Source organism: Haliaeetus leucocephalus, unplaced genomic scaffold (assembly GCF_000737465.1).
Source record: "Haliaeetus leucocephalus isolate CR32 unplaced genomic scaffold, Haliaeetus_leucocephalus-4.0 Scaffold730, whole genome shotgun sequence".
Lineage (NCBI taxonomy): Eukaryota > Metazoa > Chordata > Aves > Accipitriformes > Accipitridae > Haliaeetus > Haliaeetus leucocephalus.
The window spans coordinates 5,742,766-5,770,335 of NW_010973166.1; the positions used below are offsets into that span (position 1 = coordinate 5,742,766).

The 27,570-nt window shown below is 36.7% G+C and overlaps 1 protein-coding gene across 1 annotated transcript in view; it reads right to left on the minus strand.

Annotated features, from left to right (window-relative positions):
* The window catches only part of BRINP3 (bone morphogenetic protein/retinoic acid inducible neural-specific 3), a 209,641-nt gene that overhangs the window by 101,770 nt on the left and 80,301 nt on the right, over positions 1-27,570 (minus strand). The gene's annotated exons all lie outside the window — the stretch shown is intronic.

A 27,570-nucleotide genomic window follows, 5' to 3' on the forward strand; every position in this document is an offset into this window, starting at 1 on the left:
TATAGCTATGTCAGTTAAGATTTCCCTTAGATAAGATTGTAGAAAAGCAAAAAGATTAGAAAGCTTGAAAGATCCTGCTGAAGGTCCCAGCTAAATATAGTACAACATTGATTTAAAAAATTAACACAGAAGGCAAAAATCAAGGATGCAGCAAGCAAATAACATTGGAGGAATATCTGAAACACAGCAGTTGCCCATGGCTGAATGACTAGGATAAGCTATGTAATACATAATCAACACTAATATTTTTTAGTACTTTTAAGTCCACAACTATTAGTAGAACCTAGATAAATACATTCTTGTATAGCCCTTCTACTTTCCAGCATCCTCCTGTTTCTCTTGCAGATCCAAACTGTCTTATCCTCAGTCTAGCTTATATTTGCACGGATAATAAGTGACAATTGGCTGCAGCTCCTATGAGCTGCCTTTCCTCTCAGACACATTCTTGCAGATGCCATTTTTTATCAAAAACAAATTGGAAGAATTATAGTAAAAAGAGCTTTATGTAACTTACCTGAAATTTAATGCAATTTACCAGTCAAGAGCATAAGACTAAACTGAACCCCACCGTTTCTTAAAGACTCTGCACATCACCAGTGTGCCTAAATTAGTATTTGGAAGTCGCTATTTGATAGGTGTGGGGTTTTTTCAACTTAGTTGTCAGGTTTTAAAGTTTTCTGTCACAAGTTTACTTTCCTTTTAAGAAGCTATAAAGCCAATAATCTCTTTTTTCAGCTTTTATGGAACTACTGCATATTAGTAGAAAGAGATGAGAAAAATTACACACAAACATTTTTTGTCTCTAAAATAAAAAAAAAAGATTAATTGGGCATATTGACTACATTAATGCAGGCACTAAAAACAGTGAATTAACCTGCACTGTAAATGTACTTTTCAATTGAAAGAAAAAAGGAACAAGAAAAACAGGGTTTTATTTAAATTCTGTGCTTTCTGGGTGTATTTGAGTGGCGTTTTTCATTTGAATACATCAGAGAATATAGGTCAGTTGTAGTTCCTGAACAGACCATCAAGACAGAATTGCTTTGACAGTAAGAAAAGAATACAAGCTCTATAATGTAAAACATTCATTTTATACCTTGAAACCTTTTCTTCTAAACTTGCTATCTGACTAATTGTATCAAAGCTGAGGTTCAAACACAAGAATAACAGAAAAGTTGCAATTCTTAGAAAAGTTAGTTTGCTGCTACCCTTCATATGATTTTCATTCTCAAAGTTTTTAAGGACAGAGAAGACCACCATAATCCCCTCACCTGCTCGCTTTTTAATGCAGTAAAAGGAACATCACCAAATGGCTCTTGCTGTCTATGTCAGCAAGTTTATGACTGAAGAAGAAACCATTTCCCAGAAAAACATCTCATCCTGACTTAAAAGCTGATGCTGAGGATTTCTCAGAATTTCTCAACAAGCTGTTGTAGTATTTAACTACAGAGAGTGCTTTTTTTTTTTTTTCAGTTTGAACATTGCCAATTTCAGTTTCTAATTTTTGGAGCTTTTAATACATGTCAAGCAGATTAAAAGTTTTTCTCAGTATTAGGTACATTCTGTGTAGCTAATTACAGCTCTTGTCTGAATCTCCTCTTAACCTTGAGCTAAGTTGATTGCCTTCTTTTGTGTTTCTTTGTGAACTGTGGTTTTAGATGATACATCTTACAGCTCTTCTCCAAAAGTGGCAAATGATTTCTTAGAAGAGTAAAACTAGAAATGATGGCCTCATCCATACCAAATTCAGAAGTATTTCCAAGTTGAGGTCCTCCTGTTCTACTAGAAGTCCTTTATTTACTGAATCCAGGGACTAAGTTATTCTAGCACTAGGAGAAATTTTTCGGCTTACTTAAGCAACCTTGAGTTTCTTCCACAGTTTTTGCTATGGAAAGACTGTTTTGCTAAACAAGTAGGCTAAAACTATTATAAAAGTTTTGGCATTCTTTTATGATTCAGAGTGTATAAATGGAAACAATTATTAATGCAGCAAGTAATCATCCTTTGAAATTCACTGCTGAGGAAACTGAGGGAGTAGAATATGGAAGCTGGATTTTTTTTAAAAAGATGACAGTTTCATAATTCTGCCACAGACTGAGTTGAAACTTTTAGAGAACTTACAAACCAGCTTTCATATTTTCCTGGAGTCTTTCTTAAATGAAGTGTTTTGGAATATGGAGAGATGAAGACCTAAACCCTCTGGGAGAGACAAGAGGAAGCTTCATCTCTGAAGATAAAAGAGGGACACAGGACACTAAAAGTGAGCTGCCTGGCTGCAGGAGCAGTGATACCTAGATGTGGACAAGGAAGAAGTGATTAGCAGCTTCTCCAACAGGAAAGCTGAGGAAAGATTTCAGACTTCAGAAGTAACTGGGTTTATGAGAGCAAAGTGTAGCAGCAGGGAAACCTGAGCTGGAGTTCAGGGAGGAGGGTTCACGCTACATTATTTCTAACATGTTGAGCGAGGAGGCTTGCACAAACACTTTCTGGGTTCATGAGAGTCACTAGTAACTGCTATCCTAAAATTAGAGCGAATTTATTTTTTCAGAAATATCACTATAAGTAAAATCATATCCTTATCTTCCTTTTATATGGCTTATGTAAATATGTATATTTATATATCTATACATATAAGTTCCCTTTCTTCTCTGGATTTCACCTTGCAAACAACAGTATATTCTCTCCTATTTCCTTCTCCCCTCTCTTATCACACAGTAAAGCTCAGCCTTTATTTACCTGTTTGTCTTGCAGTCATTCTCTCTAACAAAAACTCTCCAGTCCTCAAACAATTTTTGTACCAAATGTGCATTATTCTCCTTTGGAAATCATGTTCCTGTCCTCTGCCAAAAGCAGACTAGCAGGCCTGACAGAGTTAATGATCTTCTTCTTAGTAGAGGAAATACTGCCTTCCAAAGTCACTGGAGTACCATTAATCAGAAGAACACCTCCCACAGAATAGCATAGCATCAGTGCTGGCTGCTGGTCAAGAAAACAATTATGCACTGAATACAAACACTAGAGGTATTAGAAGCTTATTCTTTCCTCCTTTACCTCTTCTTCTACTGTGTAAGAGCCAAGAATAGCAGCTGTCATGGTGCTATCAAGAAGCTAAGATTTAATAGCATGTGGTACTCCCTGTGCTGCCCATCTATTTCCAGCCCGAACAATATGTTAACCATTGGATAAAGTTCTTTAATGCTCAGGGCAAAGCCTGTTGTTGAGAAGGATGATGGCTTTGAGTTCCTGGGCTTGCACAAGAGAGAGGAAATAAGTCAGTCTGGCTCCTGGGATAAAGTCTATAATGGAACCGTGTAATCATAAGTAGTGCCAGAGGCCATGGGCAGCATTCTCTCCATCTTCCTACATATCAGAACCATGGATTTGTATGTTCTACCAAAACTCTGTTTCCTGGCTGGTTGGCTAATACATACACAAGAGCCCTGAAGCCCAGCAGTGGCAATTCTGACCAGCTGTACTGCATGCATGCCACAGCCTCTGTCTGCTGAATGGGGTCTCCTGCCATTTGTTCTACATAGAGAAAGTTAGGTTGAACAATGATCACTCAGGAAGCCAGTGTGGGGTGAAAACAAGCAAAATTTAAAATACACTTTTTATTTCAACACTATTTCTTTTATTATTTCCTACTATTTCTTATTTGTGTTACTATGCTGTGACATTCAGAGTGATGTTTAACCTAAGAATAATGTTCTGACAGGAAACACCCCTTAGTAGAGTATTGTACAAGTTGTGGACGTGTTTTTGTCTTGAAAGAAGCTTAAATTGCAAGTGGATCTGAAAGTAATTCTAGGGCAGCAGGCCAACAAGGGCTGTCAATGTCTTGAATTTCAAGCCATAGCTTTTTTTTTTCAAATGTGTATATAAATTATACATTTTCTTCTACCGCTGCATTAATTTCAATACATTTTAAATCATATAATATAAGGAGATATAGGGAAAGCTTTCTATAAAATATCTAGTTGGAGGAAATAAAAAAAAAAGCCACTGTACTCTAAAATTGTAGTGTGTAGAAGATTTAAAATGGGAATATAGCCTCCGCTATTGCAGATTAGGTCACAGCCTACAAAGAGATTTACAGTGAGTCTGATGGATTCTTCTTAACCACAACAGTCTCTCCTAAGGTCAGCCATAAACAAAATTGAGCCCAGGCAAAATTAGCAATGTTAAGCCTCATTGTAACTTACGTGTTTTATAAAATACTAGTACCGGTAAGCATAAATGTTAACGCATAGTATTGTGCCATAGCTGGGAAAGCACTCTTGGAAAACAAACTTTACATCTTTTTTAATACTAAAGACCTCTTCTGTGTTCCTTTCTCTTAACGTCTTCTAAATGAGACAGCTCCATTCTTGGATGGTGAGAAGGTGACTGTTTCAAATGGCCTGGAATGACAGTGGGATTCTGAAGCCAGTATTTCCCATGCAGCTGCAAGTTAATCTGTTGGCAGAACAGCTCAGTGGGACAATATATGGTGTTTTTCTCCGCCTACCTTCTTTATAAGACCGAAGATTTCTTAATGCCTGAGGCCATAGCTTGCATAAGGCCAAGATGATATAAAAAGAAACTACTACCATATTAAACTTCAGAAGAAAAAGGTCAACAAAACGTTATAATGCTCATGATTTGCATCATGCACTGATCTGTGACTAGGCTTATGTAGGCTGCCAGCTGCACAGACATAAACCAAAGACAAGCTCAACTGCCTGGCTCTGATAGGGTCATAACACTATCAACCACATTTCCTCTGTTCCATTCAATGTAAAAGCTATGTATAGCTATAGCTGTTGGGGGAAATTGTACATAGGTTAATTCCTCTATAAGAGACAGGCTTAGAGTGGATCATACATACACCACTTGGCCCGAACTACACCATGTTCCTACAGATTTTTTTAAAAGAGGATCCTATAGCAGAAATATCCCATTACCTTCTGGCTAACTACTGGCAGTTCTACAACAGTAACACATAAGTATGGAAAATATTTGTTAGCAGAAAAAAATGACAAAAATTGGCTTTTAAAGAGAAGATTCACCCAGATGTGGCCAAAACCAGAATCAGGTAATAATAAGCAAAGCTGTGTTATTCACAGATTGTCAGGTGAAAAAATTCTCCTTACCAGCACAGATCATAAAAATTTCAATGTTTATTAAGATCAGTTAAGTGATAGAGAATCTGCCACAATCTTTACTAAATGTTTGTTACGGTTGATTTTTACTATTCAAGGTGAAGAAGAAGGGAATCAGTTATATCTTGACTGAGCAGCCTTCTGAAAATATCTACCTTTGTACAGAAACATGGTAATAGGGACAAACACTGCAATATGGGCAAAGTAAACATAAAAGTTTCCCTTGACAGGAAGAAGAAGAAGGGCCTGATAATATAGAATACATCTTATCTGTGTCTTTTAAAATTGTTAATTATTCAGACATCATGATTAAAGAGAAAAAAATTCAAGATATAATAAGCTTCTTGTAAACATATTTCCCATTGCTAAAATGGAAAGTTTTTCTTCATAAACCATATCCTCATAATTGTCTGGCATTTTCCCAAAGTAAAAAATGGAAATGTTTGCTGAACACATAAGTATTTTCCATAATATTATTACATTTATACTGTTTTTTACCTTATAATGAATAAGCACTATCATTAGGATTTCTTTTTATCTTAAATACTATTCCTTTGAAACATCCTAGGAATATTTTTGCTTTTCTATGCCTTTTCCATCGTATCAGTTTCCTAGCACTTGAAATTCCACTTCCAGAACTAGAATTCATTAGTATCAGCTTCACTATCTTCTTGCATTATGCATATGTAATCTGTAGAAATCTATGAACAACTTTAATAAAAAGTATATACATTATATACCTAGAATGTACTCAGATGTATTTCTTTTTTATGACTATTCATAGTAAGATTATCTTCCCAGATACTGTGATATAAGTGATGTGAAGCATCTCACCTGCCATGAACATCAAAGGGTTTGCTACACAAGAAGGTGGCTTTCCTTTTGTCCACGTCTGATAGACATTTAGTGTCTATAATATATGTAACAAAAAAATTTCTCCTCTAATGAAATCTGAGAGGGAATTATTTCTGTATCTTGTCTTGTGACTTTGTGTTTGTCTTTTACCTACAGTTTGTGATACACTTCCAAACACTCTTGTGAACCTTCATTCAGAGTCTCACTGTTCACATATTTAGCTATACCTATATTAATGCAAAGGTATTTGCACAAAACTAACAGCTCTTTGTGACTTAATCTTGTTTACCTTCTGCCTCAGAAGAAGGTCAATCACCCAAAGAGTATATATTTATAGCATGAAGAAATGCACTTACTAGGAATATGTTGCAAATTGCACAAAAGATAAACAGCAAGAACAGGCAGAGTACAAACACTTCTGAACTGAAACATGTTTGTATTAACTATCTGTCTAATAGTGAGGAACTGGTGAATTAGCTTGTAAAATTGCACCAGTTTGTGCAGGCTTCTAAGACAAGCAAATAATTCATTAGCCCTACATATGATAATAATTAGTCGCAGAGAGCAGAGAGGAAAGGGAGAATTCCTAGTAAAACCTACCTTTGCCTCTACTACATCTGAAATGGAGAACAACTGGGGTACTTAGGAGGTGTTTCTTACAGTCTGAGTAAGCAGAACATATATTTTGCAGCTTTTTTATATTTCTGGGGTTTGATTATATACATATGCTCTGGCCAGTAGGTGTTCTTTCCTGTGTTAATGACAAAAATGGTACGGATTCACATCCTGCTAAGACGGTGGCATTTTTGGAGTCACAAGTAGTTGTCCATCCAATTAATTATGAAGAGTCCAGGTCACTATTCACGATCACTGGTTTATATATTTATTCTTCCCTGCAAGAAGTACTGATTTCATGGTTTGTCACATGTCCTAGAGGGATAAGACTGTTCATTCTCCCCTTGACAGTACCAAGAGAGTTTCTAACACCTTGCACCCGCATTGCTCAGGCTAATCCAGCCCTTCTACAGTCTTGACAAGCTCAAAACATCATTTTTTCCCAGTTCACATCTGCCCATAGGAATAATTTACTATCTAGGCAACAGGTTTTATAAAATGGTGCATTTGCTTAGACTTGCAGAAGAATAATGAAATCCAAAAAATTCCTCTGACTTGAAGATTCTTGCATTTCTTTCAATTTATTTTCAACCATTATGAAAGCTGATGTTGTCTAAAATTCAATGTGATAAAAAGGTATGGATTGAAATTTTGTAAATGTGGTATAAAAACTGTTTCCTGTGTTTTCCACAATGCACTGATTACCTTTGCTCTGTTTCCCAGAACACTTTTGGAGAAGCAGGTATCTTACCTATAGCTAAAACAGTAGTTAACCTTTAAAATGGAGAGGTCTGCCTTGGAGAAGAGGTTTTTGATACAATAAGGAAAAGAGTTATGAGAAAGAGAAGCAGCAAAGTATATTTACAGTCTTTTTGTCTAACCTTAAGAGCCAATAGATATTATGGTCTTGTTCCTGTAGTTGATTGTACATGAAATGAAATGAAACTCAGAAGTCTCTGGAGCTCTCACTGAGGAGGGGCTTGATGGATTGGACTGTACCTGTCACTGCTTCAAAATCAACAAGAAAATTGGATTATTCTTCCTTCTCTTCTTGTCCTGACTAAAATAAAAAGAATGGAACCAGATCTCTTGTAGAGATAAGGAAGAAAGTTGAATCTGTGAAAGTGTTTTAGTGCATGAATCAACACACAAAAATACCATTTGTGAAGACTGAATCAGCATAAAGATCTGTTGGAGAAAATAAATCATAATAGAGGATTCATTGATACAGTGTTGATGGATAGTCCCAGATGAATCACAGGGGAAATACAAACTGCTAAAATTCTTCATCACTATGTGCTACAGTTCATAGTCTCAAAGTCTTTGAAACATCTTTTATTACTATTTTTATAATTTCTGTTTCAGAACTACAAATTGATCTGTTGTACTGGGCAATAAAGAATGCATACAGACAAAACCAAACTGTGATAAATAATTTAAAATTTAAAAGTAGTATTTCTTATTCACCCTATTTCTCATTTAGAAAACTGATACACAGCAAGGCTAAGGGTACATAGCAATGTGAGCAGGCATGACCTCCTTCTGTCCATACTTTGGAGCAGACCAAAAAGCTTTATGATCTGGACAGCGTGGCAGGGACTGTGAGCTCTTAAACCCTTTGAAAACTGTTTGTTTGTTTATTTCTAGGATGTTACTGATGCTCAGTATTGGCTTAGGCTTGGTGCCATGGAGACACCAAATTCCTGTCTACTCAAACCAAAGGCTGATGTTATTCCTGCTTGCCTGGAACTAGGAAAAGGTACCTTAAATGGTTGGCATCAGACAAAATATATATTCTCAAACAAATACTGATCCACAGCCATATCTACAAAGCTATACATAATGTCTAGAATTGTTCTTTTTCCAGTAAGAACGTCATATAAACTTAAACAATCTTCTGTAGTGTAGATTATTTGGCTCATTTTCTATACAATTTTTAAGTTTATCCTTCCAAATACAAGACTTTTGTCTCCCATTTACTTCTACGCCACTCTTGCAGAGTGCATGCCAGAAGTACTATTTACAGCACTGAGAGATGACAGTTACTTAACCTGCACTTGAATTTATAAAGGCAGTTGTTTCTACCAACACTCTGGGATGAGACTGGATTTACATGAGTGTAAATCTCACAGACATATGCCTAAACACTCTTTTGATATTGTGAAATATAACAACTACACTATTGCTGCTTGTAGCAATTCAAATTGTTGAAAGCAGTAGAATGTAAACCAAAATATTTTCTGAAAATACTTCGGTGTGTTATTTGTTTGTTTATTGCTTAGCTCTTGGGGGAATGTGCTGCTGATCTTCTTTGCATCTAGATGTTATCCTCCTATCTAAATGTTGTTTCACTGGTAGCAGGAAATGCTCAGATCTCTACTTGCACAAAAAATAAAGCCAGGTATTCTTATTCAACATATAAAAATGTTTCCATTTTATTTTCTACCACAACAAAGGATGCTTCTGTTTTAGGACAACTATTTGTATTAATTCCAAAATAAATTTGGAGCTTTGGTTTATTAAAAATGGTCCTGGTGTTATTCTTTTTTCCAGTGGTGTAGATTGCAAATATCTCTAAAGAACCAGTGGAATTACAGCAGTGAGCTGAACAGAGAATCAGGGCGATAAACTTGTCAATATAGTTCCAGATTACAAACACAGAGCTTTCTAATGCTCTTAACTAAATAAAGTGTTGAATGGGAGTTGAGTTACTAATTTCTGCAACAGAAACAGTTAAGCCTTATATATTCTCTGAAAGAATAAAGCCTATATATCTGTATCATTTCAGTTTACTTTCAGTCCTTTTTGAATAACATGGATGTAGAGATTATGCCAGGTGGGGAAACAAACGTAGAAACAAAACTTTCAGGACTCTACGACTTGTATAAAACTGGGTAGGTCTGCTTGTCATACACCATATAACACATAAATTGGAGACTTTGTATGCATCTAGATCTATTCTGAAGCTCAGACTACATTAAAAAATGCTGAATAAGATACTTAATCCTTCTACAGAGTCCAAATATGAGGGGTTTTAAGAAGCTTCAGATAGAACGAAGCTCTGATTTGAATTTTACTATTGTAAAACACATGTATTAAGGATGCATTATTATAAAATTTCTGTGCATCTGCATCCATTTCATTATCCCTCACAACACCTTTGTAGAATAGGTCTGAGAGAAAAAACTAAAAGTGATTGTGGAAAAACTTCAAGTGGGATATAAGCACCAGTGGGAGATAAAATATTATTTATAATGTCATATAATTATCATATACAACATAAAATTTATTTATAATGCCATGAATACCAACACAGATTGAGAAGGAGCGAGACTATATGCACCCAACAGAGGTTGGAACAAGATTTGCAGAAGAGGGACATACTTTACAAACAACAAAGAGAAGCGATACTTGGCATATCATCACAAACATTTAGCTGTGCTCAGAGTTACTCTGTCTTTATAGTAACATGGTTGAGCAAATGCCTGTTCTGTATCACTGGTATGTGTATTAACAGTGTCATAACTGTGCTTGAGGTAACATCATCATCATCAGAAATGGTGGCTTGTTAGTGTGAGTGAAAAGACATGTGAGTGCATCTGTACTGGTGGTTCATGTTTGGTCAGCTTGCCAAGGTCAGAAGACTTTCTTTCTCTTTTATTCCTTTTTATTCATGAAACAGGAGTTTTAACATGTTTGAGAAGCAGTGTAAGCTCTCCAGGTCAGTTGCAAGAAGAGGTGTAATTATTGAATTAAAATTAGCAAAAAGATTATTACCTTCTAGGTATATTTTAATTTGAGATTGATTAGCCAATAATTTCAAATTATTAGCCACAGTATAGCAACTGTGTTTAGGACCCCATTCTGGCTGCTATTCTGCACCAAGCTTAAGATAATGAGGACCTAAATGAACATTACAGTACTTCCCTAGAAATGTTGCTTAGGAAGAAACAGAATGCAACATGGCTGTACAGATCTAGAAATAGAACAAGATTAACTGGTTTTCCAATCCCTATGCCCAGCAGACGTGATGGTATTTGCATCCAACTTCTTTGTGTAAGGAGCAATGCTGGGCAATTACTGGGGATTCTGTTTTGGCCACAGTAAACTTAATCTTAGCTATTACTGTCTTCGCCAGAATGATTTGCATCCTATTGTAGAACATGCCAGCTTTGCAATGCTGCCATGAAAAAATACTGGTGCACCTCCAGTGTGTGCTGTTTCTCATAAATCGAGATTACATGTTAGATATTGCCCAGTATTTTATATGTAATAAGAATATGTTAGAGGTGTGAGGATAAATGAAGTAATCTATATTGCAGCTATGAACAATGGCAGTGCATTACTACAAATCTGTTCAAGTAGGGGCCTGTGGTAAGTTACAAAGTCTTGCCCCTCCAGATTGCCAGCCTGAGTACAGTTCAATGTGGTAACAAAGCATTTTTGCTATCTGATGGCTGCCTAATGGCCAGTGTGAAGGGAACTCCAGCTCCAGTTCCTAGGATAAATGTATATATCTCACAAACATATTACAGGAGGAAGCTAATCAGCATATTCATAAATACTTTCACTGAAAACAATGCAGCAAACAGGTAATACCAGGGTTTGCTCTCCCTGTTTCAGAAAATGTAAGCAGTGGAAAAAAAGGATGGTTGAAAAATCTTCTGTCACCAAGATTAATGCTACTTTTATGTTGCTTGTGCATTGAGTTGCCTTGGTATAAGACTGTTCTGTTACACATATTGCTGCTTTAGCATGAAACTCACACAGCCACCAACATCTGTAGATATGTTCATCTTCTCTGAGTTAGACCTACTGTGGGGCAGACAGTAGTGATTCTTGATGTGTCTTGGACAAGGTCAGAGTGAGTTACTGTACCATATGTGTGGAACAATTTGCTTCACCCTTGAACCAGGGACCAGATTAAAGAGTGTCAAAAGATGACGATAAATTAGGAGTAGAAAATGCATAAATAGCTGAACAGCACAGAAACAGAAATCTCCTTCCACGAGACTCCTTGCCTTACTTTTCCTGTGAGAAGTTGCTTACACACAAACAAAGCTACAAAAACACAACCTCCCTATCTCCCCTACAAGTCAGTTAGTTCTCTACCAGGTAGGAAGAGATAGAGGTAGATGTTTCTTCGATTTTCTAGCAAGAGTTCAAGCATGGTGTCATGAGATTAAAACAAAAGCTTAGACAGATAAAATAGAATTATCTTCTTGATTTCTCCTGCTTTTTGCTCAACTTAAACTTGACAGTTCTTCGTGGCTGAGATTTAATTTCCCTTACTACAGGGTAACCATAGAGTGGTGAATAACTCTTTCCTCCTGCAGGGGTCACAGACATCCACATCCAGGAGTGGTCTTTAGCAAAAGTGGCTTCACCCCACTGAAACTAAGGCAGAAAAAGTAGAAAAGCAGGTTTCAAAAAGAAATGCATAGCTTCCACAAGAACACTGGGTTTCCTCAGATATACTTTGGGGAGTTAGAAGTGTGTTACATGGAGCCTGTATACTGTTGCCTCTTTGGAGACAATCTTGTCTTCATGAAGGCTCCTCACTGGCACATCATCTCCTTTGCTATGACTGAGTTGCAGGGAAGTACACACTGACATAAATCTGGCAAGAATTCCAGGCTCCATTCATAGGTCTTTCTTTTTTTCCAAGGAAATTAAGGCACAGAGAGAATGCATGGATAACCTGATCCAAATGTGGATGAGACAAAAAAATGCCCTTGATATGAAGAATTAGGAAGCACTCTTGTATCCAACAGCTCTGACATAGTCATGAATCCTTACTTCCTTTCAGGAGAAACTTGACCCAGTAGCAGCTGCAGAGATAGGAACAATCACTTTCTTCACCACTTTAACCTAAATAAGATCACAAAATTCACTGCCAAACTGAGACTATTTAAATGCTAATTGGGACAGCAGGTGATTTCATTTCCTCTCTGATTTTTCCTTGAAACAGAAATAAAAAGAATTGCAGCAATCCAAGCCCCTCCCCCCTTTTTTATTAATGAAATGCTTGGGTTTTTTGTAACTGTTGTTCCTATGCAGTATTGCTGTATCATGTGAAAATTAACACAATTACTGAAATTGAAGGAAGTTAGAGGAAAAAAATATCCTCCACATCTTTACATACATGTCATACTAAAGTTAATTTACTGAACCAATTAAAAGTTAAAAGTATAAAAGGTACAAGTACTTAATGTGGTTATAAATCAAACACTTTTTACATACATAGTAATTTTTAATCTGTTTGTTCTCTCTTTGGTTAATAGTTTAGTATAGTTTGGCTTCTGTGAGAAAAATATATATCATAAAACTTAGGAAATGAAAATTTTGGTTTTGTAGTGGAATTTTTGTAGTATTCTGTATATATAAATGGCACTTTTACAACCGAAATAAAGAGAAAAGATTTTTACATAGAATAATTTAAGACCTAACTGCAGGTTTCAACAATCTTCTCCTTTGCCACGGAAACTCTGTAGCCCCAGTAATCATCATGAAGTGCAAAAACTATGTGCTATGCATCAGCTAGGAGTCTTTCATGCTGCAGTTTGATCGATTAGTATCCATCTACAGCCCCAATAAATTATGAAGTTTTTGTATATCTTTCTACAGGAAGATTGATTACAGTCGTTTGTCTTGAATGTAGGAGTAGGACCTAGATCCCTTTCAAAGGGTACGTTGTTAGTGGTACGTTATCAGTTTAGAAGGCTTTTATATGTGGGATCCTACAGAAATTATCCTGAACCTGGTCTTTTTAAAAATTTTTATTATTGAGTAGGATGATAGAAAGTTTATTCATAAAATATGCAGACAATATTAAGCTGAGGGCTATGGCAAGTGCTTTTGAAGATTTATAGAAACCAGACAAATGGTTGACAATCAAGAAGATGGAATGTGATAAAAAGCAAGCTACTATGCTTAAAGAAAGAGAAAACACATATAAAATAGATAATTAAGCAAATAGAAATATGGTAAAAGAGAATAGATTAAAAAAACCCTACACCTAAATCTGCTTGGAAATCACTGCAAATATGGCAAATTCTTACATAAACCAAGAATATTTTACTTATGACAACAAAATATCTATGTCTCTTTCCAGAGTTCTGCTAAGATCTCAATGAGAACAGTGCTCCCAAAGAAAGATTAAAAAAAAAAAAAAAAATCTGTTTAAATCCTTTTGAAAATAACAAGGAGATAAAAAAAAAAAAGAAATTCCTTGTTAGGAAAGGTTGGACATTGTTTTTTTCAAGAGAATACAAGCTTCTGGAGGACATGACAACAGGCTGCCAATATGAAATGTTATTCAGAAACAGGAGGTGAACAATTGCTCTGCTGGGGAAAACAAGCTTTATTTGCGGCAAAGAAGGCTGAACAAGAGTCCTGTCTCAGCCCTACATTTCTGCAAATCCAGCACTGTAAATCTGAGTAAAACTATCGTGCTGCCTAATGCTGTCATACAACTTGCTGTATTCCCATTCTGCTGACAGCCATCTATTATCTCTTATTTCCTACTTAGATTGCAAACATTTGCCAGCATTGCAAGCATTTTGTGGGCACCTTCTGTGTCTGTACATACTCTGGTATAGGGGAGTCGGCGATTCCCAGCACACAAATTAATAATAGTAACAGTTATTTTGCTATCCCTACACAATAGCTCCTGAAAAGAGTGTAGAAACATTATCACTGAAGGAAAATAAGGAACTGTCAGCAAAAGAATTGGGTTTAATTATATTTTATGCAGGGTAAGGATTTGATACAAGTTCATATGAGAATATGTAATAAAAGAAATTTTAAAGTGCTAATTATAATTGTTATATTTCATAAAGGATTGATCATGTAATGGATATTGCAGTATGCAGGGATCATTATTCTGGAATGCCAGAGTGGAGCTGTAGTCCAGTCAAGAAGGTTGTTTCACTGAAAATGTCAAATATGCAGTATCTACTAGCTGTTTCAGTATTTCATTGGATTTACTATTTGTAGATAAAATAGTTTGTTTCAGTGATATTAAAAATATTTCAAGATTATTTTTTATTCAACTAAAATTTTTTGAGAATAATATTTTTCCAAACCTGATACATTTTGACTCAGAGATAGAAGTTGTGTAATTAAAAGTAATATAATGTAATTTTTATCCTCATGGGGTTAAAAATAAGAAAAAAACAGATATATACGTATAATTTTTTTTATTATTAAGATTCTAAGTCTACTTCTAGATAACTAAGTTATCATTTCATCTTAAACCCAGGAAGAGGAGAGAAAAAAAAAAGTATATTCCCACAAATAGCAATAGTCAGAAAGAAAAATTGCCACTCATCTCTGAAAACATGAAATTGTTTTGTCTTCGAAGTCACAGAAAGTGGAAAAGTTGGTCCTATGACAGCAGGTATACATGTTGTCCTTCACATATAGCCTTGCCCTTACAAAAAAATCAGTTACTCCTGTGTGATTTGAGGGAAACCTCACAACAGAAAGTTCAATTTGCATGAATTGTTTTTCTCCTTCGGCTCTTACTTGGGTTATGTTGTTGCATTCTTCTAGAACATTTTTCAGTAACTGCTTGAAGCATGACCATGTAAAGTACTAGTTTTGTTTACATCTCTGCTACAAACTGCAGTGCTGTCTTGACAACTAATAGTGATTATACAAGTCATAAAAAGCCCTACAAAAGTTAAATTACTATAAAAACCCATAAGGATTATTTCAGGTGAATGCTCTGAGAACAGGTGATTCTTTAGAAGCTGATGTCCTCAGTGGGAAGGGAAACAGAAAGAAAGATGTCTCTTTCAAACTGGAGGAGGATTATTTATTAGGAAACCGTATTTCCAGACTTTCTGCAGAACAGCTGTGGGTCTTTAATATACTACAATTGTAGTGATATCCTGCCCTTTCAGTCCCACAGTTAGTGATTCAAATGCGCCTGTAACTCAGAGATGATAGCTACCCTGACAGCTGGAGATAGGGTGACAAATAGCTCTTCCAGTTGAGACATTGACATAAATGAAATGTGCTGCCAGGGGAGAACAAAAGAGAAAGCATGGATAAGCAGCAGCAAAACCCATGTGAAGGGTACAGTCCTTCCACTGCTCCACTATCACTAGCACAGCAGTTTTAGACTGTGCAAGTTGGCTGTGGTAATTGTGATCCCCTGATGGGATTGCTGTCTCACTGGAAACAGAGTGGATTGATCTTTCATTAAACATTTACAAAGCTTACAAGCTAGCTGTAAAGGATGAAATGGGAAAACATGGTAGATGTGCTAAAATTTACACGAACATCCTGCTTTAGATCTTTTATGACAATATCTTGTGAAAGTGTAACTGAAGTGCTATTTTAAGATTCTAGTTATCTTAAATAATCTTAAGATTTTTTTTATCAAATATTTTTCTACTGTATTTGTTCAGCCAACAGCTGGGATGCAAATGGTTTTGTACGATGGACAAGATGGGGCATTGAAAACCAGATCTGTAAGAGCTCTTACCTCATTTTCATGGGTGACTAAGCATACTCTTTATAGGTTTTTTATATCCTTGTACCTTTACGCAGTAGCAGAATAAATATTTTCATTTTTCTAGCAAGTATTCTGGGATATAAAATATGTGACTAATCAGTATGTACATGACCTTATGATGTTTGGGAAGGGGCTTTAGGGACTTTAATAACAAAAACTGTTTTAACTCAGTCATATAGCCATTGCAAATTGCACTTCTTTAAACATAGAGAAAAACCTCTTTGAGCCTCAGTTTTCCCATCTGGAAAATTATAGGTATTGAGACATTTATTCCTTACACATGGAAGTCATAATAGTTCTATTTGTAAAATATTCAAAGTGCAATTGTGTACCACTGTAATCAGAAATGTCTACACTGGGAATATAATTAATGCCTTTCTTCAACACAAGAAGAGTAGAATTTTGTAAGAAGTTGCTCAGGAAGAACATAACCTAGTAAATGAAAACTAGGAATATTTGCAGAGGAACCTATTCACCCACTTTTTTTTTTTCCTCTCTTTGCTCTCTAGAATTCAGGATAGTAAGATTTTACATCTCACTACCTTGAAGGCAAACTTGAGATTGTCAGTATTTTTCTTCTCTTTTCGGCCAGTCATGGTCATACTTTATTAGCTTAGCAAATAGTGCACAGGTAGAAATTCCATCCCCTTGACCCCAATTATGCTGCAAAATGCACTTTCACATTATGGGGATGACAAAGTACAGAGTGACCCAAAGCCTCTGTCTAGGGACCAGCACGAATAGAGCTAATACTTTTGCCCTGATCAGAAGACAACCACAGCTGCATGTAGAGCTAATCTGTTGAGGGAAGCATGGCTGGAACCAGGTGGGAAGAATTAGGAATTTTGTCATGGGACTTAAAGGTGGTTATGCTTGGGGAAGGGCTGGTTTTAATCACCATGTGTTTTTGGGGTGAGGGGAATGACATACAGGGTGAAGAAAAAAAAAAAAAGGATGTTTAGGAAGGGATTTTAAATGTTTCTTCCAACATCATATTCTTTCTACAAAAAATCATTTTACATGAGGATGAGGATACTCTTTGAACTTTGTAGAATAGTTAGTAGGAAGGTTCTGCATTTGCCCTTGTATTTTTAAGGGGCCTCATTGCGCTTCTATGTGGCAGTGGAGCTTCATTAGCTCTAGGCAATCATTGTTGTCCCTAACAGCCATAGCTTGCTTGTTCTCCTTGAGATGCTCAAGTTGCAATCATGTGCATTTGTGTTCAGATGTACACAGACCTATGAGCTGCACTTAGTCAGATAATGAGACAGGAATATAGACCTGCTAGCTTAATTTTTTCTAACAAGGTAATAACTGTGGCATCATAGGATGATCTGAGTCATATATTTATAACTATTCAAAAATGTGCCAATAGTCAAAATTTACAAGATTCAAGTATATTTAATTTCAGAGGCAAATAGGTTATATCACTTATACATGCCTTGAACATTACTGGGAAGGTGAAAATGAGTATGGGTGGATGGATCAGTTGGTGTTAACATCTTTGCATCAAGCTGCCAGTCAAATTGCTGACAGCAGCAAAGGTATATTATTCACAGCATCAGAATTGAGATTAGAGGGCTTGCTTGATTTTGTTATATTTTTACAATCGCATACACCATCATTTTAAACTGCAGCTATAAATGTCATAGCTAAATCGTCCTGAACAAAAATCAATCCTTCAAACAGACAATGCAAGACAGACAAAATAAGGAGACAGCAGTATAACCCTTTGCCTACTGAAACCCTTTTGGTTTCTACCTACCCTTTATTGCAGCAGGTCTTTACCTCACTACATGTCAAAGCAAACATCACTGCTTGGCACTTTGTGCCACTCGTACTCAAACCCGGAACACTTCTGTGATAAGTTATTGACAAGATAATACAAAAAAAATGTTGGATATTTGTGGGCTTCTGTGATAACTTTAGCTTGTCTTTCTATATAACACACACAAACACAAATAATGGTAAAACCCAGAAACACGCTGCAGAGCTGCACGAAAGATCATAAAACAACAAACTTACTTTTACTTGAGGGGGGTTAATTTGCCCATATCTTACCTTAATCAAGATAAATCAAAGAATAGAGACATTCTATGGAAATAACGCCCTCTGGAAATCCTAAGCATTTAAAATGTGCCAAAAAATACAAAAAATAAAAGATGGAAACAGTGGATTTTGCAAAATTCTAGAATAACTTTGCTAGTGTGAAAGAAGATAAATTTAATGATTGAATTTAAAGATAGAATAATTTTAATTTAAGGTAGAATCTGGTCTTCTAAATTCAGCATCTGCTTCAGCAAGGTGTAAATATGCTAAGTGTCTGTAATTCTCTTTCTCCTTTCCATCTCCCACCTAGCCTTTGATTTAATTGATTAAAGATGACCAAAAATAGGTATAAAAAAAATTGAAAATGCTCATCTTCTTTTTTATCTATATATTTGAATATCTAAGTTCTCCCTGAGGTATCTTTACAAGGATGAGCCATCAAAGTATTTCAATATCTCAAATAAACCAGTAATCTTCTAAATACAAGTTTGGAAAGCACAAACTTTTGGCTTTGTGTGGCAAGGTTTTGGTAGCGGGGGGTGAGGGGGGTTACAGGGGTGGCTTCTGTAAGAAGCTGCTGGAAGCTTCCCCTGTATCCGACGGAGCCAATACCAGCCGGCTCTGAGACAGACCCGCTGCCGGCCAAGGCCGAGCCAATCAGCGATAGTGGTAACACCTCTGGGAGAACATTTTTAAGAAGGGAAAAAGTTGGGACGGACAGAAACAGCAGCCAGAGAGAGGAGTGAGAACATGTAAGAGAAAAAAACCCTGCAGACACCAAGGTCAGTGAAGAAGGAGGGGCAGGAGACGCTCCAGGCGCCGGAGCAGAGATTCCCCTGCAGCCCATGGGGAAGACCCTGGTGAGGCAGGCTGTCCCCCTGCAGCCCATGGAGGTCCACGGTGGAGCAGATATCCACCTGCAGCCCGTGGAGGACCCCATGCCGGAGCAGGTGGGTTCCCAAAGGAGGCTGTGAACCCCACGCTGGAGCTGGCTCCTGGCAGGACCTGCGGATCTGTGGAGAGAGGAGCCCACGGAGCAGGTTTTCTGGCAGGACTTGTGACCCCGTGGGGGACCCACGCTGTGTGCTCCTGAAGGACTGCTCACCTTGGAAAGGACCCATGCTGGAGCAGTTCGTGAAGAACTGCAGCCTGTGGGAGGGACCCCACGCTGGAGCAAGGGAAGAGTGTGATGAGTCCTCCCTCTGAGGAGGATGAAACAGCGGAAAATAACGTGTGATGAACTGACCATAAACCCCATTCCCTGTCCCCCTGTGCTGCTGGGGGGGGTTGGTAGAGAATCTGGGAGTGAAGTTGTGCCCGGGAAGAAGGGAGGGGTGGAGGGAAGGTGTTCTGATATTTGGGTTTATTTCTCATTACCCTACTCTGGTTGATTGGTAATAAATTGAGTTAATTTTCCCCAAGCTGAGTCTGTTTTGCCCGTGACAGTAATTGGTGAGTGATCTCTCCTGTCCTTATCTTGACCCACAAGCTCTTTGTTATATTTTCTCTCCCCTGTCCAGCGGAGGAGGGGGAGTGATAGAATGGCTTTGGTGGGCACCTGGCGTCAAGTAATGAAGTAAATAAAGATTAGTGTGAAACAGTTCAGAAATGGCTAGGGAATGACAAGTGAATAACATTTGTTCTGCACCTGCTGTAAGTATGCAAGTTTGCCATGAGCCACTGGAGGTCTAGCACTGGGAGGTGTCCTCAATAATGAGACTGAAGTTAGTGTTTATACTAACATCAAAGACAGACAACTTTCTGGGCTTATCCAGTGTCTAATACATATACTTCAGGACACTGATATTCTGCAAGGTTATTTTGGGCCTTAGGATTCAAGACCCTCTGATACTGTTAACATGTGGTTGTGACACTACATAGTGATATGCAAAGGCAAAGTTATCCAACATTGATGAAATGTCAGCAACTGCAATGTTCTGGTACTGAATGGACATCATTCACTAAAGAAAAGTGAATCTATAAAAGTACCTATTTATTAATTTGCAGTAGGTATAAATAAGTGTGTATCTATATTTAGGTTTTGTATAGGATATGTAAGAGATGTACACTAATCATACACTAAAATACCTACATTAAGCACAAATAATGACATTAGTGAGTTCTGTGGATAATCCTACTGTCTGTATAAGTAAATTTAAACCCAAAATCTATCAGAAAAGCTGGCAATCCCATGAGGTTACAGCATCTGATTTACTTTATTTACAGATCTTAACAGAGGAAAGAAGTTAGTAGATGCAAATTATTTTTCATATCAAGTCCTAAAATTATAGAAGCAAATGGTAAAATGGACCCTAAGTTTAATGATGTCTACTACAAGTCTGCTCTATGAGAGCTCAATACAAAGCCCACTGGGGTAAATGAAGAGACAGTCAGAAAATAAATCTACAGGCCACAAAGATTTTTAAATGGTATTTCTATTCTTCTGGTCTTAAAACTGATTTAAACCTATATTTGAGTAAATTATTCACAATCAATGTCTGATCAATTTGAATTCTTTTGGTTCACAGCATGTCCATTAGCAGATTATTTTTCATAGCTTATTCAATATTTTAATGTAGTGAGAATATTTTCCTTGTATTTTGTACCGAGGATAATTCGTTGTATCTACTTGACACCATACCCAGAGTGCCAGTTAACTGTGATCGCTACATGAATCTTTGATTGGATTAAAATAACAGATAAGCAAGCAGATGTATAGCTGAACTGAATCACATGAGAACATGCTGATCTGTCTGTTTCAAATTGTTTCTGTGGCTTTGGGGAGAGAACAACTTAAACTGAAATGTTTCTTTTCCGTAATTGTGCAAAGAAATGGATACTAATGTTTACCTGGTATACACACAAAACCAGGATTATTCACTCCGATCAAAAAAAGAAAGTTACAGCATCTGAAACACTCAAAGGAGAGGATATCTCAACAGGCCATCCCATTACAAATTATGAATCTGAAAAACTAGCTTATGTATTTAGTATCAAATTGTTCTAAAAGAATTGGATCAATATAAAGTTACCAAGGCCAGAAATCCAGATGGTGTTGATTTCAGCCAACTAAAATTATCTTCATTGGCTTTGGCTCACTTATGTATCCGTGTTGATCTATGTGAATTTATGGAGAACTGGACAACAGCCAAAGTTGTACCCCATTCATTACAGATGTGACTCAATTTTTTCCAGTTAAAGGGTATTATAGAAGAAGATCTTTTTTATCCAAAGTTTATAAGAAATTCAATTTTAGCCAACAGTTTGATTTTCTGTGATTAAAATAGTATATCTGCTTGTTAATCAATTTTCAGAATAGAAATATTCAATTTTTACTTTATCAATCAAAATCTCAGATGACTTTAACAGAATAACTAATAACCTTTTAATTCTCCTCTGAATATATCAGCCTTGAAGGTTTCAGATATGATTAATTCTCCTTTGGTATTTATATTTTAGTAGTGTCCCAGTACTCTGAGATACATTATCAACAATGTTTGTTATATAAATTGCATGCCACAGCAAGTTGCAACTAAAATTCATGCAGTCTTCTATTAATAGACTAATAAGTAAAAGTAAAATATAAGTAAACATAAGTAAAAGTACTGTGCCACTACCATGTGATGCATCTACAATATAAGTGAATGGTAGGAAAATGTCTCAAAAAAAAAAAAAAAAGATTTGCTGATGTTAAATAAAATACATTCCCCAATGAAGGTGTCCATATCCTACATTAATCTGAGGGGATGTTACTGTTAATATTGCCCACTGATTACTAGTGTACAATGTGTTTTTTAAGGACTGTAGCAAGCAAGATGAAAAATACATTTGAAGTACAGTGATCATGGGTTTTAATTTACAGATTTGTATTTATTTCCAGCTGTACTAGGTCAGAATCAAAGGCAAAAAGGCAGAACTAAAAATGCTTGAAGTTCAAAGTGCAGGTATGCTGACTCAGAAAGGTCATTGTCAGTTAATCTGTATGTTTCTCCATTGCAATCTGAACTGTGGTTTGTTAGAAGTATTTCTCAGTACTACTCGCATCTCTTCTTAAGCGGTATCATTAGTAGATAAAAGTGAGAAGAGTCTTGTCAGAATGTCCTCTGGAAGCTCCCTGACAATGAGCAAGCCTGCTAGCAAGGAAAAGCAAGAATGTGTAGTCTTTGCCTAATTTCATTTTGTGTGGAACAATGAATTTTTATATAGTCCAACACAGAGCATTCACAACAGTTTTGTTTAGAGGCAAGGACTTACAAAGTTGTTGAGTTGTAATTTCTGAGTTAAAGTTGTCCAACATCTTCTCAACGGTAAAGGAGAGGCAGTTCAAAGCTTGATGTAAATGAACAAAATGCTACTGGTATTATTTTGACATTAAAAAGGGGAATAAGAAAACCATTCAAATTGTCTTTACAGGTATAGACTGACTAAATGCATTAGTCACAGCTATATACATTAGACTTAAATTGCAAAGTTGATGTAACATCTAGGCAATCGTGAAGTCCACTCAGCTGTGTTCACCTCATACTACATTTATATTACCTGCATGTTCTGTGCGTACATCTACTTTATTATTCTGTAAATTCAACTTAGAAAGTGAATACAAAATTTAGGATGAGCTTAATGCAGTAAAAATCCACTTGTGAAGGCAATTCTTTCAACAGGTATTACAATCTGATATGACCAATTACCTTCATGTCTATTCTTTTTGTTAGAAATTCAAACCATACACTACATGTATCATAGGAGATTACACTGTAATCTAAATGCTGATGCTGAAGTGATACCCAGGTCAGGACTGTAAATAAGATGTGGTATGTCAGTAAATCTGTCCATAAAAAAACATTTTAAATTAACACAATATTTCAGACTCAGCACAGAGACTACAGAGAAGAGTGAAGCAGCAAAACATACGCATAACTAGGGTGGTTTGAAGCTAAAATGAGAGAGGCATCGTCCTTTACCTTCATCACTATTTTCTATTTATAAGATTTTCCTCTGCATTAGAAAGTGATTGCAGATTAATTTCTAAAACTAGTGCCTCTCGCAGTTTACTCCTCTGCATTCCCTGAGTGCACAGTTGCACATGGAAGCAAATATTACCCTCTGTTACACTTCAGTGGAACTTCTGTCTTTTTTCCCCAGTGCCCAATTTTCAGTGGAGAAGTAGCTAATAGCAATCGCTTTCCTCCAAGTGCTCTGTTTATCATTTCCCTGTTTCTATGCTTGATAGCTTCCCTGCGAGGAGGTGCAAGATATTTCCATCTTCTTTCATGTATATTTTCCTGCTATTTCATTATCATCTGCTAAATAGCATTGCAGCAAATACTTAAATGTATTGTCTGGGATAACAACGGATGCACAACTGAGAATGTGCTGAGAGGGCTGCATATGCAGCAACTGTGTCATTGCTTCAATGTTAGCTTGTCCTCTCCTGGGTTTGTTTTGCTCTCTTCATGTATCTTGTCACCATAGTTCTAGTTTGGCAAAGAACTTCTCTTTTAATTATTGTATTTCTGAAATACTTGTACCTTGATGAAGGCACTGAAGAGATTCTTGCTCTCTCTTGCCATTAGGACTTGTGTGTTATTTCTTCAGTCCTCACTTGCCATCTTCATTGAGACAATTACACACACACCTCTGACAAAATAAAATGTTCTCCTCAGATAAAAGTCTTGGATTTATCAAGCAAGGAAATTCACTTTAAATCTTCACACCTTTTATCACCACACAAGCACGGGCACAAAGAGTACTCAGAATAGCCAATTCTCAGTCCTTTCCAGGAGCTGCTCTCAGGAGACAGGAGGAAGGTCTCATCTCCAAAGCAATTCAACCTTTTTCATGTAGGGTGATAATCTTACTCAGGTTTTCTTTAGCTGAAAATCTTACTTTTCTCCATTTGCTCTCAGTCAGCTTTCATGGTGAGGAATTACTTTTCTCATTATAATCACTAGCTTTTCTTCATAAGATATTGCACAGTGCAGAAATGACTTTGAGTGTGCCTTTCCCTCGTTTTACCAATCAGTTGGCATGGTGACACAACAGCTGCTACAAATCACAGGAAAGATGCTTAGCGGTACATTTTAGAGAAAAGTTCATGTTGAAGAAACCACTAAAGTTGCAATCATAGCAGTTGTTCTTTGGGTGACTGTGCTCTTACGGCTGTAGCTAGGGGAAAAAATATTTTGGAAGTGTTGTAACTAATGTATGAACAAGCTTGTGTTGAGAAACAAACTGTGATGTGATCTGAAGCATTTACATTCTGTGCACAAGGTGATTCTTGGCTTCATGATCAGAGATGGAGCCCACACAGGTCAGCATCACACAAATACAGTGACAACAAGGTGCAGCTGAAGATGCTGCCTCAGCTTTGAATTCCTTTGGTCTTCCATACCATCATGACATCTCCAACATTCAAATCTGTGAAAGTTTAGAGTTAAACCCACCATGTAAAACTGTAATATTCACTCTTCCTAGGGCAGTCGCAGCTCTGGAAATCGCTAGATGACAGTGCAATGAATTAAGCTGCAATGCCTATGACAATCCTGTATGCCAGAATCAGAGCTAGGCCCCCTCTCCTCCTCCCATCCTGCTCAGGATTGGATGGACATGGGCCAAAATACACTGCCAATGCTTCCTACTACTGCCTTTTTTAGATTGCTTTGGATTTAAGGATGGTATTTTTGCCAGAGAATTGCCTTATCAGACCTTATATAATTTGTAACAGTTCTATGTGCACTTCCTTTGATGATCACTTTTCATACATCCCCTGGGTCCCATTTGGAAATTCCCAGTGGCACCTTAGGATCAGAACCAATTATATTCATTCTTTTTAGTAGATTTCCCAACCCCCCATGGTAGCCTGCTTTTTCAGACTGTCACTTATTTCCTGATTTGTGTTAACAACATCGAACAGGCCTAATAGATCTTTCCCCCAGGCCCCTCCTTTCCCCTGGTAGCAGATATTTCTCTAAAAACTGATTTATGGATCATTTGGATTTGCAGCCAAGACTTAAAAAATCTTCAAAAATTAAACTGAAATTTTTGATGCTTGTGTTTTCAGAAAGAGGCAAGTTACTATTTTAAAATGACTAATACTACTTTAACTGGTGGTGTGCTTGAATTTGATCCTGGATGTTCCAGTTTTCTGCTTAGAAAGCACTTTTTGCAGATGAACAGCATTCCCATTAAAATGTTTCCAATGGAATTGCTGATATAGTGCAGCAGAAAACCTAGTGCTGTTGAAATTATGCAGACTTTAATAACCAGAAAAGTAAGCAAGAACTGAAAAACTCAAGATATTCAGGTGGGATATATTCTTTCATACAAATTTTGTTCTTCTTATAATTGTGACACTTTCCTTTTGCAGTAATGAGATGCTGATGGTTTTAGCTTATGTTTTTTGGAAATGTTATACTGGATACCAGGAAGTGTGTTTCCAAGTTCAGTTACTTAGCAAATCAGTGAGTATTAAATTAGACAACCATACTATTTTTCAGCATAACTGAGAGTTTCAATCCTGACCTTCCTCTCACATCCTCAACTTTTTTTTTTTAATTGGTGAATCAATTTAATATTTATAACAGCAATATCTCATGCTTTTCAGGAGTAGACCAAAACATATTTCAAGGAAGGATTACCTTTATAAAACAGGAGATACAAATAAGCAAAGTGACCAAGGTTATTCAGGAGACAATTGGCAGACACAGAAATGGACCCAGGTCTCCCGTACCTGTTTGTAATGCCCTCCTAGCTAGGACTTAGTCTATTCTTTTAATTCATAAAAGTTAAGATGGTAAAAGTGTTAATATCAATAGACTTTAATTTGACTTTCACAGCTGGTGTATATGTGTATACACACATATTCTTGGCATGTTAGATATATTCACATATATTCTTGCAGGACAAAGTCAACTAGATAATGTGTTCTGAAAATCAATATTTCTCTCCTTCTCCTTTCTTCCCTTCTTCTTAAAAGCACTACATCTGGGAAGAGCATGTAATAATTCCACCATTGTTAATGCTCATTCAACAGCTAAAAATGAAAACAGAATATATGTAAAATGTGTTCCAACATTAGAGAACACAAATATGCACTGCATGTTTAGAGAGCTGTTGTGGGGTTATTTTGCTTTTAACTGTAAGGTTTCCACAAAGTCTGCTGGGGAAAAGCTGGACTGGTGTTTTCATGACATTGAACATAAGTAGCATGGCTTCACAGTGGAAACCCTGATCAAAATAGACAGTCAAATCCGTCAGATCCCAATCCCACGTGTATCATTGAAAGATATGAGGTGGCTTCTAACCTCATAAATTTCAGTAGTAGTTCTAACAAGATCTGCAGTTAGTTTAAAAATACTGAAAGTAATAAAACTCTTCAAACCAACACGTTAAAGAAATTAGTTTCAGAGATGAAGTGTATCTGAATCTGAAGTGTATCTACCTCATGACTCATCCCTGTCAGTTCATCTCAAAGCAGTTTACAAAGGACTTGAGAAGCACTATCCCCATCTTAAAGGGGCCACCCATATTTAAAATGTTCAAAATCATCCAGCTGGCTAGCAAGACACCTCTTTCCCTGACTAGTCCTATAATCATTTAATTCAAAGAAGAGATAATGCAAGCTAGACCAGTTGCTGGTCTACCTATAATGAATGACAGGGAAGATAAACTAGTGATACGAAAACATAAAAAGGGCTGTAACAGTTGCTTTTGGCTTTGTTTTTTTCACTGCTTAAATACCTATGCTATATCTGACAAAGGGTGGGTGAATGGTAAAATGTGACTGCTATTTATTTAAGCATGATATTCTGCCTCCCTGGGCTGTGTCAGTAGTGCAGTGTAGGTTACCGTCCACTGGGCTTGGGAGCATCTGTAACTTAGATGCATGTGTGTGCATATGTAGGCACAGGTTATGTTCAGCCATAACAATTGCATAGCTATAAGAAAGGGAAAAGATCATCCCAGAGTCATTTCCACAGAAGTTTTTATTTTTACAGAAGAATATCTACTTTCAGAGTCCTTAAAAATTTTGAAATGTTTGGAATGAGAACTGGAGTCTCTGTAACTCTCCAGAGAAACAGAAAGCTTTGAGATATCTTATATGATTCTTAAAATCAGTATTTTTAGTATCATTATTGTTATTATGTGAAATGTATGTTTCAGAGATGTTCTAGGTTGTGATCTATTTTTATGTTTGGTGCTGATCAGTCAGAGCTTAAATAGCTTCTGCTTCTCTGAAAAAGCTTAAACTCTGAACTGGTGGGAGGGAGAAGGGAGAGGATGCAGACTAAGAAGGGAGGCTGCATTAATGAAGACTAAATGATGACAGGAATTCAGTGCTTGGACTGCAATGCATCTAATTGGTCCTTCCCCTTTCTGTGTTGG